The sequence below is a fragment of the Ranitomeya variabilis genome, chromosome 1 (assembly GCF_051348905.1).
Source record: "Ranitomeya variabilis isolate aRanVar5 chromosome 1, aRanVar5.hap1, whole genome shotgun sequence".
Lineage (NCBI taxonomy): Eukaryota > Metazoa > Chordata > Amphibia > Anura > Dendrobatidae > Ranitomeya > Ranitomeya variabilis.
The window spans coordinates 1,119,162,499-1,119,179,228 of record NC_135232.1 but is presented as its reverse complement, the minus strand read 5'-3'; the positions used below and the strand labels follow the sequence as shown (position 1 = coordinate 1,119,179,228).

The following is a 16,730-nucleotide window of genomic DNA, read 5'->3' as shown; positions in this document are numbered from 1 at the left end:
TGACTGGTTGCTAGGGAATCCCCACATGTAATCAAGCTGGCTAATAGCTGTAAATCATTCAGCTGCGGCGAAAAAAACGAAATCTCCGAGCACTAAAAAATACTCGGAGGACACCTGAGCGTTCTCGGGAAATCTCGAGTAACAAGTATATTCGCTCATCACTAGTATTTGTTGTTCACCGTGATCTGATGAAGTCCCCCTATAATCGATGTAAGGTTGGAGGATCCAGTCCTTTTTCTTTGCAAAGAAGGAGCCAGCCTCATCTGGAGAAGAGGATTTTTGAATGAAAACCCTAGCTAAATTCTCCTTGACATATTTGTACATGGCTAGAGTCTCTCCTTGGGACAGAGGGTAAATACAGTCTAGAGGAGTTGAGGATCCTAGAAGCTGGTCTATAAGGCAGTCGGACGGCTTATGTGGAGGTAAAGTCTCTGCTTCTTTCTTGTCAAAGACGTCTGCATATGACCAGTAGGCTGATGGCAATGCTGACAGAGAAGATGGTGCCACCGGTGGCCGGACAAGACTACAGGTCTAGTACAGGTACTAGATACCTCTCGTGACAAGACTAGCCCCAACAAAGCAGATCTCCAGTCCATGCATACAGAGCCACGGAAGACCCAGAAGAAGAGGGTGAGACAGGCTAGGAAGCACATATAACCCCTGGCAAAAAATACGGAATCACCGACCTTGGAGCCATGATTCATGTCAGTCCACTTGGTGCAACAGCTCTCCAAGGTGTGATCACTCCTTTTTAGACGCAGACTAACGAGCAGATCTAATTTGATGCAGGTGTTAGTTTTGGTTATGAAAATTTACAGGGTGATTCCATAATTTTTTCCTCAGAATTGAGTGATTCCATAATTTTTTACCCAATGCTTGGTTAAAAAAAAAGTAACAAACACTGACTACAACATTTTTTGTTCTTGATTTCTTTTAGTGTGTCTTCAAGCCAGAAAGTTGCCATTTGAAGTGACTTTAGTTTTGTGCCAGGTCTGTGATCTGCTTTTTTTCTACAAAATTAAACAACTGAATGAACATCCTCCAAGGCCGGTGATTCAATAATTTTTGCCAGGGGTCGTAGAAGGCAATCCTCTCAGTGTGCAGCATTCCTATCCAGAGCACTACTTGCCTGGTGAATAGCCAAATGGCTACAGATAGGGGCCTCCGGTATAGAGATGACATCGGCAATGGATCTTTGAGTGATCAAACAGGAATTTGGTAGCGATCTACCACTGCTTCCTGTATGAAGTTCCCTGCTGCACCAGAATCCAGACATGCTGTCTCAATGAACCGAGACCCTTCACAAGTCACCAATATGGTCAAGATCACTGGCAGAGAGGAATTGTTCTCACCCAGGGTAGCCTCTCCTAGTGGCCCTAGGCTTGGGAATTTTCTGGTTTCTTGGGACAAGCCCGAATGAGATGACCAGTTTCTCCACAATAGAAGAACAAGCCCTTGAATTGATGGATCTCCTGTCTTTGCTCAGCCAGGCCCACGTTGACGACTTGCATAGGTACAAGATATACTGCGGATACAGCAGACTGAGTAATGAGCAGCCTTTGGAAGGACAGGGCCAGGCGGGGCGATTTTTCTCTCCCACACCATCTCTCAGGAGCTCCCCTGGAACCGGGGGTGAATATGAATGGCCAAGAAAACTAGGTCGACTATTGTGGTATGAATGCCCCAGCCTGCTAGTTTGTCCTTAATCCTTCCAGATAATCCCTCACAAAAGGCGCAAACAAGTGCATTGTATCAGCCGAGTTCAGAAGCCAGAGTGCGGAAAAGGAGTGCATATTGGCCTACAGACAGTCTGGCCTGAGGTAATCTGAAGAGGGATGAGGCGGCAGAAGTACCTTGGCCTGGTTCATCAAATACTTTGCGGAATGACTTCAGGAAAGTTTGCAAATCCGAGACTATCGAATCTCCTCTTTCCCACAAGGGGTTGATCCATGCCAGGTTCTCTCCTCCAAGATGAGACATCATGGCGGCTGACCTCCACGGGCAACAGAGAAGCAGTAACTGGTTAGCGGGATGGTATGGCACAAGTAGGGCTGGAACAGGAACACGGTACAACCACAGTGCAGGATCACAGATGCAGGTTCTCAGGTGCAAGTTCAGACTGGGCAAGTAAGCGGCACAGGTGCAGGTCAAATGGATCAGGATTGGGACTAGACACAGGCTGGGTGGATTCGGGTATGGGTACAGCAGGGTGAACAGAGACAGGTACAGACAGATCGGATCAGGAGCCCAGGGACCTTACAACTAACTAGCAGGAAACAGACTAACTGAGTTCTTAAGGCACCTCCCAATAGGGGAGGATGCCTTATATACAAGACGTCTCCCAGCTATTGGCTGTGAATGTCCTTAGCAGCACACGCACACTGGCCCTTTAAGAGACAGGGAGCGCATTCCCTAAATCTACTCCCAGGAGTTCTGCATGCCACATGCAGGTCTTGGGAGCAGACAGACATCGATGGAGCTCCGACAGGTAAGTACTCAAGCTGGCGTCTATGCAGGGAGGAGGGAGAGGATATGTGCAGGGGCGCTGGCAGTGTCCTAGCACAACCACTTTAAGTTTGTTTCCATATGAAAGGTTTATTGTTATATTTAATGATAAGGAAAAACGTCTTCAATTGTAGACATTTGTTAATACATATCAAGCCCGCGACTTTGTCCAAGCTTTTCATTTTGGGCCTCTACAGAGCAAAAGTTTGGACACACCTTCTCATTTAAAGATTTTTCTGTATTTTCATGACTATGAAAATTGTACATTCACACTGAAGGCATCAAAACTATGAATTAACACATGTGGAATTATATACTTAACAAAAAAGTGTGAAACAACTGAAATTATGTCTTATGTTCTAGGTTCTTCAAAGTAGCCACCTTTTGCTTTGATGACTGCTTTGCACACTCTTGGCATTCTCTTGATGAGCTTCAAGAGGTAGTCACTGGGAATGGTTTTCATTTCACATGTGTGCCCTGTCAGGTTTAATAAGTGGGATTTCTTGCCTTATAAATGGGGTTGGGACCATCAGTTGTGTTGAGCAGAAGTCTGGTGGATACACAGCTGATAGTCCTACTGAATAGACTGTTAGAATTTGTATTATGGCAAGAAAAAAGCAGCTAAGTAAAGAAAAATGAGTGGCCTTCATTACTTTAAGACATGAAGGTCAGTGAGTCTGAAAACTTTGAAAGTGTCCCCAAGTGCAGTTGCAAAAACCATCAAGCGCTACAAAGAAACTGGCTCACATGAGGACCGCCCCAGGAAAGGAAGACCAAGAGTCACCTCCGCTTCTGAGGATAAGTTTATCCGAGTCACCAGCCTCAGAAATCGCAGGTCAAAGCCACACAGAGTTCTAGCAGCAGACACATCTCTACAACAACTGTTAAGAGGAGACTTTGTGCAGCAGGCCTTCATGGTAAAATAGCTGCTAGTAAACCACTGCTAAGGACAGGCAACAGCAGAAGAGACTTGTTTGGGCTAAATAACACAAGGAATGGACATTGGACCAGTGGAAATCTGTGCTTTGGTCTGATGAGTCCAAATTTGGGATCTTTGGTTCCAACCACCGTGTCTTTGTGCGATGCAGAAAAGGTGAACGGATGGACTCTACATGCCTGGTTCCCACCGTGAAGCATGGAGGAGGAGGTGTGATAGTGCGGGGGTGCTTTGCTGGTGACACTGTTGGGGATTTATTAAAAATTGAAGGCATACTGAACCAGCATGGCTACCACAGTATCTTGCAGCGGCATGCTATTCCATCCGGTTTGCGTTTAGTTGGACCATCATTTATTTGTCAACAGGACAATGACCCCAAACACACCTCCAGGCTGTGTAAGGGCTATTTGACCAAGAAGGAGAGTGATGGGGTGCTACCCCAGATGACCTGTCCTCCACAGTCACCAGACCTGAACCCAATCGAGATGGTTTGGGGTGAGCTGGACCGCAGAGTGAAGGCAAAAGGGCCAACAAGTGCTAAGCATCTCTGGGAACTCCTTCAAGATTGTTGGAAGACCATTCCCGGTGACTACCTCTTGAAGCTCATCAAGAGAATGCCAAGAGTGTGCAAAGCAGTCATCAAAGCAAAAGGTGGCTACTTTGAAGAACCTAGAATATAAGACATATTTTCAGTTGTTTCACACTTTTTTGTTAAGTATATAATTCCACATGTGATAATTCATAGTTTTGATGTCTTCAGTGTGAATGTACAATTTTCATAGTCATTAAAATACAGAAGAATCTTTAAATGAGAAGGTGTGTCCAAACTTTTGCTCTGTACTGTATGTATTTGAGTTTGACATCCTTTTTTTTTACAGCCTCTGTTTTCTTTGCTTTCAGTAGAATGGTTATGCCTATTACATTTTTGGTTTTATATTATTTAGGGTGAGACGTTTTTGCTGAAAGAGGACATGTGTCCGGGTCGAATGTGACCAGGTTTAGCTCTTATATTCCCTCTGTTGCCCTGAGTATACTCCTTTTTTCTTTTTTTTAAATCCACCGTACACTTCTAAAGATTTAGGCTTTTTTCTTTATGCTATTTTTTTTTTGTCTTTACAAGGGATGTAAGTTAGAATTCCTCAAGGGCGTGACTTTAAGCTACTTTGCATTATTACCCTGAGAGCATCGCCCACTTTGAAAAATTCATAACAATTAGCGCTAAATAAAAGGGCCCATATCTCTGGAACCGTATGTTGGATTTAAAAAAAAAAAACTAAACAAAAAGTAGAATACTCAGGGAATCAGTGGGAGTGATAGGTTATCTTTGAGGAGAGTGCCAAAATTTGTAACGGGAGATCTACAGGCCATGAAATGGATCCCTGGGAAATAGATACCGATATCCTCTGCATGGAAGACGACAATAGGGTCTATGGTATCACCCAATGCAGGTGACCCTTTCATGGCTTAGGATATAAAGTCAAACCAAAATCTTGAAAAAAAACACTCCATTTATAGACAGCTGTTTCGGGATTCATGCCCCTCATCAGTACAATGTAGGAGGCTGGTTGGCTGGGTCAATGGGCTATTTACGTATTTTTTCTGAATTTGGCATATCTTTTGTGTGTCAATGTTAGAAAAGGTACTACAATCATGAGCTTGAGTACATTTCTACCACTTACACCTTTCTATGGTGGAAAACAATACCCCTGCAGAAAATGTTGGGCAAAAAATTGTGACTTTTATGTTCTAGATTAATGATTTTCCTGTTTGATCAATTAAAAGAACTTGAAACCTGTCGAGGGTAATCAGCCAAATCAGAGACACCCATCTGTACAAATAAAGCATTATGTCGCCCTGCGTGAAAGTAACCTGCACACGACATGGGAGTCGTCATAGACCATTCCTACTTGTACAACTTCCTCCTGTCATCATCTACATACACTTCCTGTAGATCTCTCCATAGCGTCCCAGGAGAGATCAACACAAGTCCAGGCCACATGGTGCTCGTGATATATTGTGCCATTGGTCGGCAGTTACAAAGGGAGCTGCCAGCAGCGGATCTTGATTTTTCTCATATATTATGACTGGGGCTTGTTCTAGATTTTGTGCACAAGAAGAAAAGTATTAGATACACTACAAGCAAATATATTACTAAATAAATAAAGATTATCAAGCACGTCCATGATCCTCAGTGAGGAAAAGGAGGATGTGAAATTAAAAAATAAATGCAGAAGCTCCATATTATATTCTCGTAAGCAGATGTAATCGTACAGACTGAGGCACTTTACTTCTAGCACATTTTAAGCGGTTTATCAGGGCTGTGAAGTGTATGTATCCTAGATAGGATGTTAATGTGGTGAATTCTGTGGTTAGGCCTATCAGCATGTTGGTTTATCATCATTCTGCATCTCCTGCCATGTACACAGCTCCTATACACCCCGTCTCAGCCTGAAATTTCTTGTACAGTTATTTTTTTTCCTGTAAAATATGACTGTTCTCTATTGTTTATTATATTTTTATCTTGTAAATATTTCTTAACTTTTTTATATTTATTTTTACTATTTTATGCTTATTCTTTTATTTTATTTTTTTAATCAGTATTTATGAGTTATCCAGGAACTTAATATATTCTATAACAGGAAATTTAATAAAAAGAAAAATAATAACCAATACTCACCTTTTAAATCCCCTACTTCTCCAGCGCCCATTCTCCTGTGGTTATCATATTTTTTTTATATAGTGGAATCTTCCACATCCATGGGACCACTGCAGCCAATCACTCACCTAAGCAGTCCTGCTATCATGTACAGCAGAATAACACTTTCACTAAATGTTTCATGTTGAACTGGACACAATAAAATCCTGCAGGGCATGCAAAGTCTCCCTGCTCACGACAGCACATGTCCAGGCCCGTTAGAAATTTGCCAATGACCATCTAGAGAAGGCATAGGAGAAGGTCATGTGGTCAGATGAGACCAAAATAAAACTTTTTGGTCTCCACTCCACTTGCTGTGTTTGAAGAAAGAAGAACGAGGAGTACATCCCAAGAAAACAGGGAGTCGCCCACCTGGGTCGTGGGGTACTCGGTACCGGGTCCGGTCTTAAAGGGGATGTCACGGTGGCTTTGACCCGGTCTGTGGCCCTGGTCGCCCAATAAAAGGGGAAAGGACTTTTAAAGGTGATTTGTGGATAAAGCCTATTGTTTGTGACGCCACCTGTGGTTCTCGGTCAATAGGGACCGACGCTGTTTAATGGGGTCCTCTGGAGTGATGTTGTTGCAGCAAGATGGTAACACTTCCCACAGGTGAAGCGGGGTCCCCAGGGCTCCCAAGGTGTGTGGCAAGGATGGTGTATGCCGACGAATAAGTGGAGGACACAGAGTTTGCAGTCTACCTGGTTTACTGATGACAGCAGTCCTCAGTCCAGGGTACCAGGTGCAGGGTAGCTGTAGTCCAGCTGGCTTGGAGGCAATAAGGGATCCCACTTCCAGGTGAGGTCCGTAAGCCTTTCCTACTTGCACTACTTTAGCTGGCGAAGTTCCTGCTGCTTAAAGCTTGGTTGCAGAGTCCCCTCTCTCCTGTCCTAGGACAGCTGTCTGTACGATAGGCAGTGCAAGCCTGTTTATAGGATCTCTTAGATGACCCGGCTCTAAGGTCACTGCTTCACCTCAGACTTGTTGTGGGCAATTGGCATATAGTCCTATGCCCTCCGGTTCTGTCGCGCGTCCTGGAGAACAGCACGACCTCGGGCTCCCTGTACCCGGTTTCTGCACTCTGGCTCTGAGGGTGTCCTTCCGCTGTTCCCCTGCTGAGCCTCTTCCTCCACTGTGCTTGTTCCCTGTAAGCTCTCCGCTATTCAACTCCTCCAAGTTCTCCTTCTTTCCAGAGGCCACAGCTCCCACTTGGCTGTGCAGCCCCTCTGTCTCTTCTAGACATCTTTCTCCTCTCCTCACTCCTCTACAACTGGCTGACTCCTCCTCCAGACCAGGATACATAAGGTCTAAGGACGCTCCCCTGAATCTGGGTCCTGAGCTCCCTCTCCTGGCCTAGACTCAGATGTGTGGAATGTGCGTGCCTTACCTGATAGAAAGAATCCCCCTTGCCTCCAAGCGAGACATCACCCTTCCCGAAAGGAAGGCAACATCACTGCAGCAACCGGTTACCTGGGGTGCTGCAACCATGCCAACCATGAAGCTTGGTGGGGAAGCATCATACTTTGGGGATGCTTTTCTGCAATGTGGACATGATTACTGCATTGTATTGAAGGTAGGATGGATGGGGTCAAGTATCAAGAAATTTTGGCCAACAACCTCCTTCCCTCAGTTAGAGCATTGAAGATAGATCGTGGCTGGGTTTTTCAGCATGACAATGACCTAAAACACACACCGAGAGCAACAAAAGAGTGGCTCCATAAGGAGCACTTCAAGGTCCTGGAGTGGCCTAGCTAGTCTCCAGACCTAAACGAATTTGGAGGGAGCTGAAACTCAATGTTGCCCAGCAAAAGCTCCAAAACCTGAAAGATCTGGAGAAGATCTGTATAGAAAACTGGGCCAAAATCCCTGCTGCAGTGTGTGCAAACTTGGTCAAGAACTACAGGAAACATCTGACCTCTGTAGCTGCAAACAAAGGTTTCTGTACCAAATATTAAGTTCTCTTTCTATTGTATCAAATAGTTATTCCATGCAATAACATTCAATTTAATTATGTAAAAATCATTCAATGTGATTGTCTGGATTTTTTTTTTAAGATTCTGTGTCTCAGAGGTGAAGTGTACCTACGATAATAACCATTACACAGCTAATACTTGTTTTCCCCACCGTAAGTGCAATTACTGACTCATCTACGGATAGGCAGTGTGGGAAAGCAGCAGTATAGCAGAGCTGACATTGCTTTGAGAGGACGAGAGCTGATGCCAGGGTTTGTAATATAACACAGCTAAACTCAGCTGTGCTGTCCCTCCCCCACAGAGAACTTTTTTGAAAACTGTTATCTGTGCTTTTCTCTCAGCACTTCCTAATCATGCAGGAGGTTAGACCAGGAGATCAAAGTTGTCTCATTATATCCCGTACACTGAGAAACCTGCTTTAAGCTGTGCTGGGGGCATGTTCTTGCTCCGGTGTGTTGCTGCCTGCTCATGGTAGGTCAGCATCATACAAAAAAGAGAAGTACACGTCCCCAGAGAAAACTGTCTGATAAAACCTTCTTGGACAAATTACGTGTCAAATACTTTGATTACTAATAGGTGAACTAAAAAAAAATAAAAACATTTTATTCCGCTGCGCAGCCACCTTTACATTCTGTGTCTAGTTCAACATGAAAAATTTGATGGAAGTGCAGCGCCCCAGAGTCCTGGTCGTTGCAGTACTGTGGCTCCGCCACTAAGGGGAGCTATGGTACGTCTGATGGCACTGAAGGAGTTCATCTGATCAGGTATCACAGACACCAATACATTTCACCGCCGGGCCTCCAGGGGGAGCTAAGGGTTCTATTTACTAGGCCACTCTCCACACACTGGTAAAACTGGGGGTCAGGCAGGAAGTTAGGGAGAAAGCTGACTGGATGGGAACCAGGCAACACCTTGTGGCAGAGGGTGTTGCGGGAGAAGATTCAGTAGGGTCCCTGTCAGGGGTGGGATCCTGACAGGGGCTTGGCGACTTGAGCGAACGTAACGGGACCGTGCCTGCTCAGCATAGCGGCGGTGCCCAAGAAGGGACTGGAAGCGAGATAGATTGTGCTGAGTGAGAAACGAGATCAAAGCAAGAAGGAGAATACCAGTAGGGGTCGTGCTGTAAGACCGAGGCAACATCCTACTGAGGCGCAAACAACCGGTGGCCGGAACGCCGAAGGAAGTATTTCTACATACAGCTTCAGGCAATACTTCGAACCTACGGCAGGACAGTCAGTCTCAGGCGGGCTGTCTCACCTAAATCACCTATGCAGTCTTGGGGGGCAACTTGTGGAGAGGGGCAACTCTAGGGTCCCGGAAGAGCTCCGAGCCTACCCGTCAAACGGGTGCCGTCCTAACCGTAACATCAGGGAGGGATGGAGGATTAGCAGAACATCATCTAATCGAGTTGTGAGGGAACTTAAGAAACAGACACAACAGTTGTGGGGACTTTCCGTAAGCACAGCAGGGAAGGACCACAACACATAGCGCTAGAAGGAAGGCACAGATTTCCACCTGTTAAGAGAACTCCGAAGGTGCCATTGGACCGGCCGGACTTGCGCAGCCTGGTTACCCGGACTCCAGACTGAGGACCCAGAGATCTTCAGTAAAGAGGTAAAGAGACTGCAACCTGGTATCCTCGTTATTTACTGCACCGCACCACTACAGCCTCACCACCACCACCACTATCCACATCATATCTATCATTTACTGTGCGCCCCTTGGCAGGGTCACGGACCGGGCCTAGCCGCCATGACAACCCCAGAGCAGAGACTCAGGGGCCTGGTACCGGGTACCCCTCGGCCCTGCGGCAGAGTGGGGGCGCTCCAACTTGGCGTCACGAACAGGATCTACTTAAGCCTGGAGAATCAAGGTCATGTGTGCCTTGGAACTGTGATTTATTGTGCTTGGACTGTACTTTATTGAGAGACTGTGTATTGCCATTTGCTGCCAGAAGTTCCCGCCAAAAGCCGCCGCCATTGCTGCGCCAGAGAAGAAGGAGGGCGTGCCATGGGAGGAGACTACCAAAGTGGCGCCAGAAGCGGCGACCGCCCCCTGCGCCTCTTGTTGCAAAGCGATGACCTGCCTCAAAGCAGAGGACCACCCCCTGACCTGCAACGGCGGGAAGCGGGTGACGGAGAAGCTCGGCCCCGGAGAAATGGCGGAGTCCGATGCATGCACTGCCACCGACTATCGGACCATGACGATGAACAGCAAGTGCCGGAACGAGGAAGGAACAATCCCGGCTTGCCCTCATCCACCAGAGGCGGACCCACGTCCACCGCAGCGGGAGGACCCGAAGTCCTTGGGACCGGCAGCGGAGCTGAGCCTACCCATCCCGACCTCAGAGTCAGCGGAGGAGGAACCGCGGCGGGCGGAGCCGCGTCTGGGGACCGTATTGGAGGAGCCGCGGTCCGGGTTGCAGCCGACTCCAGCGTCCTCGTCAGTGGACCAGATCGACATCGGTGGAATCACATCCGGTGCAGGTATGGAAGACGCCCCGGCTCCCCTGCCCGATCCCGCTCCCGCGACCGACCCTCACCCCAATAGGAGCCGGCTCCTCTCGGCGGAACTAGTGGTGTTACCCCCCGACGCCATGGGGAAGCTGGTACCGCCGCTGCCGACTAGGATGGGAGAACCCATAGACGTGGGCCCAGACGGGGTGATCCTCCAATGGGACACCCCCCGGATTGGGCCAGATGGGGCTCGGGAGGAAGGGTTCACCCTTGCCGTGCTTACCTGGGAACAATACAAACAATGCTTGATTCTACATTGGAAAAGACAAAAAGAGGCAGAACTGACTGACCCGCCGAGAGTACAACCACCTACGTGTGGTAAGGAGGACATGGTAAAGCGGGGGACTGTGTTGGCCTTCCACCCGAAGAGGGGATGGGGTTCCATACAGGAGCCGGGGCTACCTACTGATGTCTTCGTTACCAGTTGCAACGTGAAAGCTTCCTGCTGCGGCCGAGATGGTGACCCCTTGCAAAAAGGGGATCAGGTGACCTACACCCGTCATCGGAATGCGTACGGATGGTACGCCCGGAATGTTCGCCGCTGTGAACTTGGGAGAGTGGCATCTGTTGCTTCAACCATGATGGAACCGGGTGTGGCAGACCTTACCAACATTGCCACCGTACGTCTTATTGCAGCAACTGAGCTGGCAGCTAGAATCCGCCTTCAGGTTCAGGCATCAGGTGGTCTGACTGCACCGGGAAGATTCCCCAGTGACACTGGCGCGACATCAGCCATGGATCAAGGATTGAGGCCTGCACAGTCGGAAGGTGTCCACTTTCGGCTGATGTCTGGCAACCTACTATGAGGATTAACCTCGAAACCACGAGAATGTAAATAGTTAACTGTTCGTTTTCTGATATTGCTGAACCCGTCTAGGGTTAACTCTTAAAGGGATCCCTTTGTTGACCCGGGATCCCTATTGTTTTATTTGTTTTTTCTAAGTTTGCACAAGTTTCCAGAACTGCCGCAATCATGAACAGTGCATGATACAAACTTTTTGTAAATAGTTTGCACCTTCTTAAAGGCGCTCCCTACTGGTTTTACTTAAAGAGAGACTCTTTGCGAAGATACCGCACCGGAGCCTTTTGATGAGTACGGACTGGTAGCCTGAGAAGATATGCTACCTCATACAGACTTGGTCCCCTCTTAAAGGGGATGTGCATCGGTGTACTTTTGAGTAATACTGCCTTAGAACGGTAGAGTGATAACGATGCCTTGAAAGAAAATGATACTGTTTACATGTAAAAGTTATATGTATTGAACTAGTTAATTGTAAAAGAATGCTGATAATGTTTCCCGAAGGAAAGTGAAAGTTAGAAGAAAGATGCAGTAGGCCCGTAGGGGTAGACATAGCGTCCTGCATAGTTGCTAGTAAGAAAGTAATGATGGAAGTTAAGAAAATGTTGATAACGTTGATAGAAGATGAGGATAGAAGGTGAACCCTGAGTCCTCCTAGGAGCCATATGAAGATGGCTCAGTGTTCCTAAACTGAAAGTACGTTATGTTCTATACTATGTATAGTAGTTGAAAAGACAGAAGGCTCGGGCTGAAAGGAGCGGTCCTGTAAGAAAGGAGAGGCAGTAGGTCTGGCGCCGTTAGGACAGGCGGTCCTGCAGATTTAAAGAAGGAGAATGCAGCACAGTTGCTTAAGCCTTATAATGTGTATAAGAAGGTCTTTAGTGGATTTAGAGTGTGCATCCTTAAAGGCAGAGTTAAATTATTGTTCAGGAATTTGTACTAAGTAGAATACCCGGTTGGGTAAGAGAAGTTATTTATAGCATGTTGCTATGATATTTAACCACGTTTGTAACGTTCAAGTGTCCTCACCTCCCATAAAGGGAAGCTCTGTTCAAGTATACTTATTGTTATTAGCACTCAACAAATTGTATGTCTTTTTGCTAACCTGTATTGTTGTTTTCTTCCCAGTCCCGGAGTACTGGATTTAACCGGGGGGGAGTGCAGCGCCCCAGAGTCCTGGTCGTTGCAGTACTGTGGCTCCGCCACTAAGGGGAGCTATGGTACGTCTGATGGCACTGAAGGAGTTCATCTGATCAGGTATCACAGACACCAATACATTTCACCGCCGGGCCTCCAGGGGGAGCTAAGGGTTCTATTTACTAGGCCACTCTCCACACACTGGTAAAACTGGGGGTCAGGCAGGAAGTTAGGGAGAAAGCTGACTGGATGGGAACCAGGCAACACCTTGTGGCAGAGGGTGTTGCGGGAGAAGATTCAGTAGGGTCCCTGTCAGGGGTGGGATCCTGACAGGGGCTTGGCGACTTGAGCGAACGTAACGGGACCGTGCCTGCTCAGCATAGCGGCGGTGCCCAAGAAGGGACTGGAAGCGAGATAGATTGTGCTGAGTGAGAAACGAGATCAAAGCAAGAAGGAGAATACCAGTAGGGGTCGTGCTGTAAGACCGAGGCAACATCCTACTGAGGCGCAAACAACCGGTGGCCGGAACGCCGAAGGAAGTATTTCTACATACAGCTTCAGGCAATACTTCGAACCTACGGCAGGACAGTCAGTCTCAGGCGGGCTGTCTCACCTAAATCACCTATGCAGTCTTGGGGGGCAGCTTGTGGAGAGGGGCGACTCTAGGGTCCCGGAAGAGCTCCGAGCCTACCCGTCAAACGGGTGCCGTCCTAACCGTAACATCAGGGAAGGACGGAGGATTAGCAGAACATCATCTAATCGAGTTGTGAGGGAACTTAAGAAACAGACACAACAGTTGTGGGGACTTTCCGTAAGCACAGCAGGGAAGGACCACAACACATAGCGCTAGAAGGAAGGCACAGATTTCCACCTGTTAAGAGAACTCCGAAGGTGCCATTGGACCGGCCGGACTTGCGCAGCCTGGTTACCCGGACTCCAGACTGAGGACCCAGAGATCTTCAGTAAAGAGGTAAAGAGACTGCAACCTGGTGTCCTCGTTATTTACTGCACCGCACCACTACAGCCTCACCACCACCACCACTATCCACATCATATCTATCATTTACTGTGCGCCCCTCGGCAGGGTCACGGACCGGGCCTAGCCGCCGTGACAACCCCTGAGCAGAGAATCAGAGGCCTGGTACCGGGTACCCCTCGGCCCTGCGGCAGAGTGGGGGCTATCCACATCATATCTATCATTTACTGTGCGCCCCTCGGCAGGGTCACGGACCGGGCCTAGCCGCCGTGACAACCCCAGAGCAGAGACTCAGAGGCCCGGTACCGGGTACCCCTCGGCCCTGCGGCAGAGTGGGGGCGCTCCAGAAGGTCCTCTTTAACCTCTTTGTGTCAAGGCCAGTCTTATTTTTAATACTTTTATATTTTTTTCTTCCCAGACCTATTTCTTGTTTTATTTTTTTTTCCATTGACATCACTGTATCATGGGTTGTACTTTTGTTTTTATTGGAATGCATACAACTTTTTGAAAGCTTTTTATTCCCTTTTTATGAGTGTAATGGGGAAAGGATGAGATGGCCAAAACATGACGATTCTGACTTTTTTATTTTCCCAGATGCAGAAATATCCAATATGCTTATTTTTCTATATATTTGTTTTTTGGGGGGGAATACAAAAGGAAATGATGCAATGAGGGTTTTTTTTAACTTTTTTTAAACTTTTTTAACATTTCTATAACCCGTTTCCCCTCCCCCGAGGGAACTTGCTCCTTTAATTGTTTGAGCACTTGTACAATACTCAGTATATTGTCAGTTTACCAGGCTATAAAGCCCGGTTGCAGGCTGGAGTTCAGAGGAACATGAAGATGACGGTGACAGGCCTTCAGTAGCACCTCGGCTGCCATTGTAACTGACTGGCACCATGCAAGTGTGTTGAGTTGGGAGAGAAAATGCATTTCACTTAGGAAAAGGAACTAACTCAAAGCTGTTTTGGTTTCTTAATAAAACAATATATAATTTAGACTCATGGGGAATCCTGCCATTTTAGAGTTTCTGCTTTTTTCTGAGCCAGAAAGCATAAGTCATAAGTATAAGGAGGTTTCCTGATTGCTAATAGCATGATCGCAGACAGAGCGGGGGAGGGGGATTCTTGTAATATGCTGCTCTTGAATAGGAGTCCTCATGCCCAGCATCATACATGATTTTAACACATGCAGGGCGATAAAATATGGTTTGGGTTTTTTTGGAGGGAGAAGGCCAGATTGGCGCATCATTAGGACCCATTCACATTACATGGTGCAGTGCATTCGTGTCTCCGTCCGCAGCTTCCTACTGACGAAAAACGGGGTTCAAATGGAAGACAAGCAATGTGAACAGGCTCGTCCCTTCTAGTTCTTGTGGTCACTACGGTGTACTTTTTTTAATATTTATTCTGAATTTTGCACTGAAGACTCAACGATTCCGGTTCCCACATCTGTTGGTGGAGTCACAATAGGAAAGGTTCGATAGACAACTTTGTAAGCAAGATGATCCATAGCACAAGTCATTGATTTCCATGGAAGGCAAAAAAAAAGAGTATTAATTGTCGAGTTGGCCAATAGTTAGACAGTGCTGATGGCCAGGTACAGCGGAGGACTAGGCTCTTCTATAAGGGTGGTTACAGTTACAGCTAGAACAATGGCATTTCTTGGTTTCTCCATCTTGGCTCTACAAAGAAAGAAAGTTCTCCCTGAATTCTTTATTCTTTCAACAAATAGTGTGTGTGTGTGTATATATATATATATATATATACATATATATATACGGTATATATATATATATACACACAGACGTGTGTGTGTATGTATGTATGTACAGTATGTGTATGTATATATTTATATATGTGTGCGTGTATATATATATATGTGTATATATGCATGTATGTTTATGTGTATATATTTGTTTGTGTGTATATATATATATATATATGTATATATAGATGTCTGTACATATATTTATATACATGTGTCTGTGTATAGATTTATATATGTGTGTGTATATAAACATGTGCTTTGGCAAAACTAATGTTTATTTGGTCCTGCCAACAAAGCTTCTTTGAATTGAATTTGAATTATATGTATATATATATACATATATATATATATAAATATATATATATATGTGTATATATATATATATATATATATATATATATATATATATATATATGTGTGTGTGTGTGTGTGTGTGTGTAGATATATGTGTGTGTGTATATATTTAAACATGTGTGTATATATATACTGTAGATATACATGTGCGTGTATAGATTTATAAACGCATGTGTGTATATATATGTATATATTTATATGCATTTGTGTATATGTATATATGTGTGTGTGTATATATTTATGTATGTGTGTATATTGCATACGTGTGTGTATATTTATATATATGTGTGGGTATATATATGTACGGTAGTAATAATACACTAATAAAAAATCAGTGCAGAAGAATCTATAAAAACTGCCGATAAAGACATTTGTTTCCCCTTTTTCTATAGAATAACTTTATTAAATTAGTTTTAATTAATTATTTTTTTTGCTATATTTTATTTATTTTATTTTTAATTCCAAATCCTCACGTAATTAGACAACGGTTACTTTCAGGACATGAGCAGCGCGTTTGTTTTTGTGACGTTAGTAATTGTGTGACTTACAATAATCATTTTATAAGTTACAAAAATACTCTTTTAGGTTACAAAAAGTATGTAAGTAGAAAAAACTGTTCTGCAAGATAGAAAAGTTCTTGTGTTTGTCACAAAAAAAAAAAAACATTTAAATTCCCCAAAATGATATGTATGGTTACAAAAAAAATAAAAAGAAAGGTAGAACTTAAAACTCAGGGGCCCAAATGTAAAATATGTAACTTGCCGAATACAACGTCTAATATTGGCGTCTTAGTTTGAGACTTGGGGGGGGGGGTTGTATAATGTTTTTGTGGTTAAATGAAAGGTTTCCAGGTGCGGAGCGCAGACTTGTGTGATGTTTTATGTCCCAGATGTTGAATCGCTGGAGACACACATACCTCCTGCACCTACATTTTTATTTATCATGCGTTTATTTTGCTATTATTACTGTTATTGATGTTATAACATTTATGTATTAAAATTATTAATTTTTACTTTATAGATGGTACGTACAAGAAGCGGAAGGATTTATGCTAAAAAACTCCCTAATATT

At 45.2% G+C, this 16,730-nt stretch overlaps 1 long non-coding RNA gene across 1 annotated transcript in view; it reads right to left on the bottom strand.

Annotated features, from left to right (window-relative positions):
• Window positions 1-14,819: 14,819 nt before the first annotated feature.
• The window catches only part of LOC143792903 (uncharacterized), a 37,310-nt gene continuing 35,399 nt past the window's right edge, over window positions 14,820-16,730 (bottom strand). The window contains exon 3 of the long non-coding RNA XR_013219993.1: window positions 14,820-15,219. This is a non-coding gene — a long non-coding RNA (uncharacterized LOC143792903). The remainder of the gene's footprint in view (window positions 15,220-16,730) is intronic.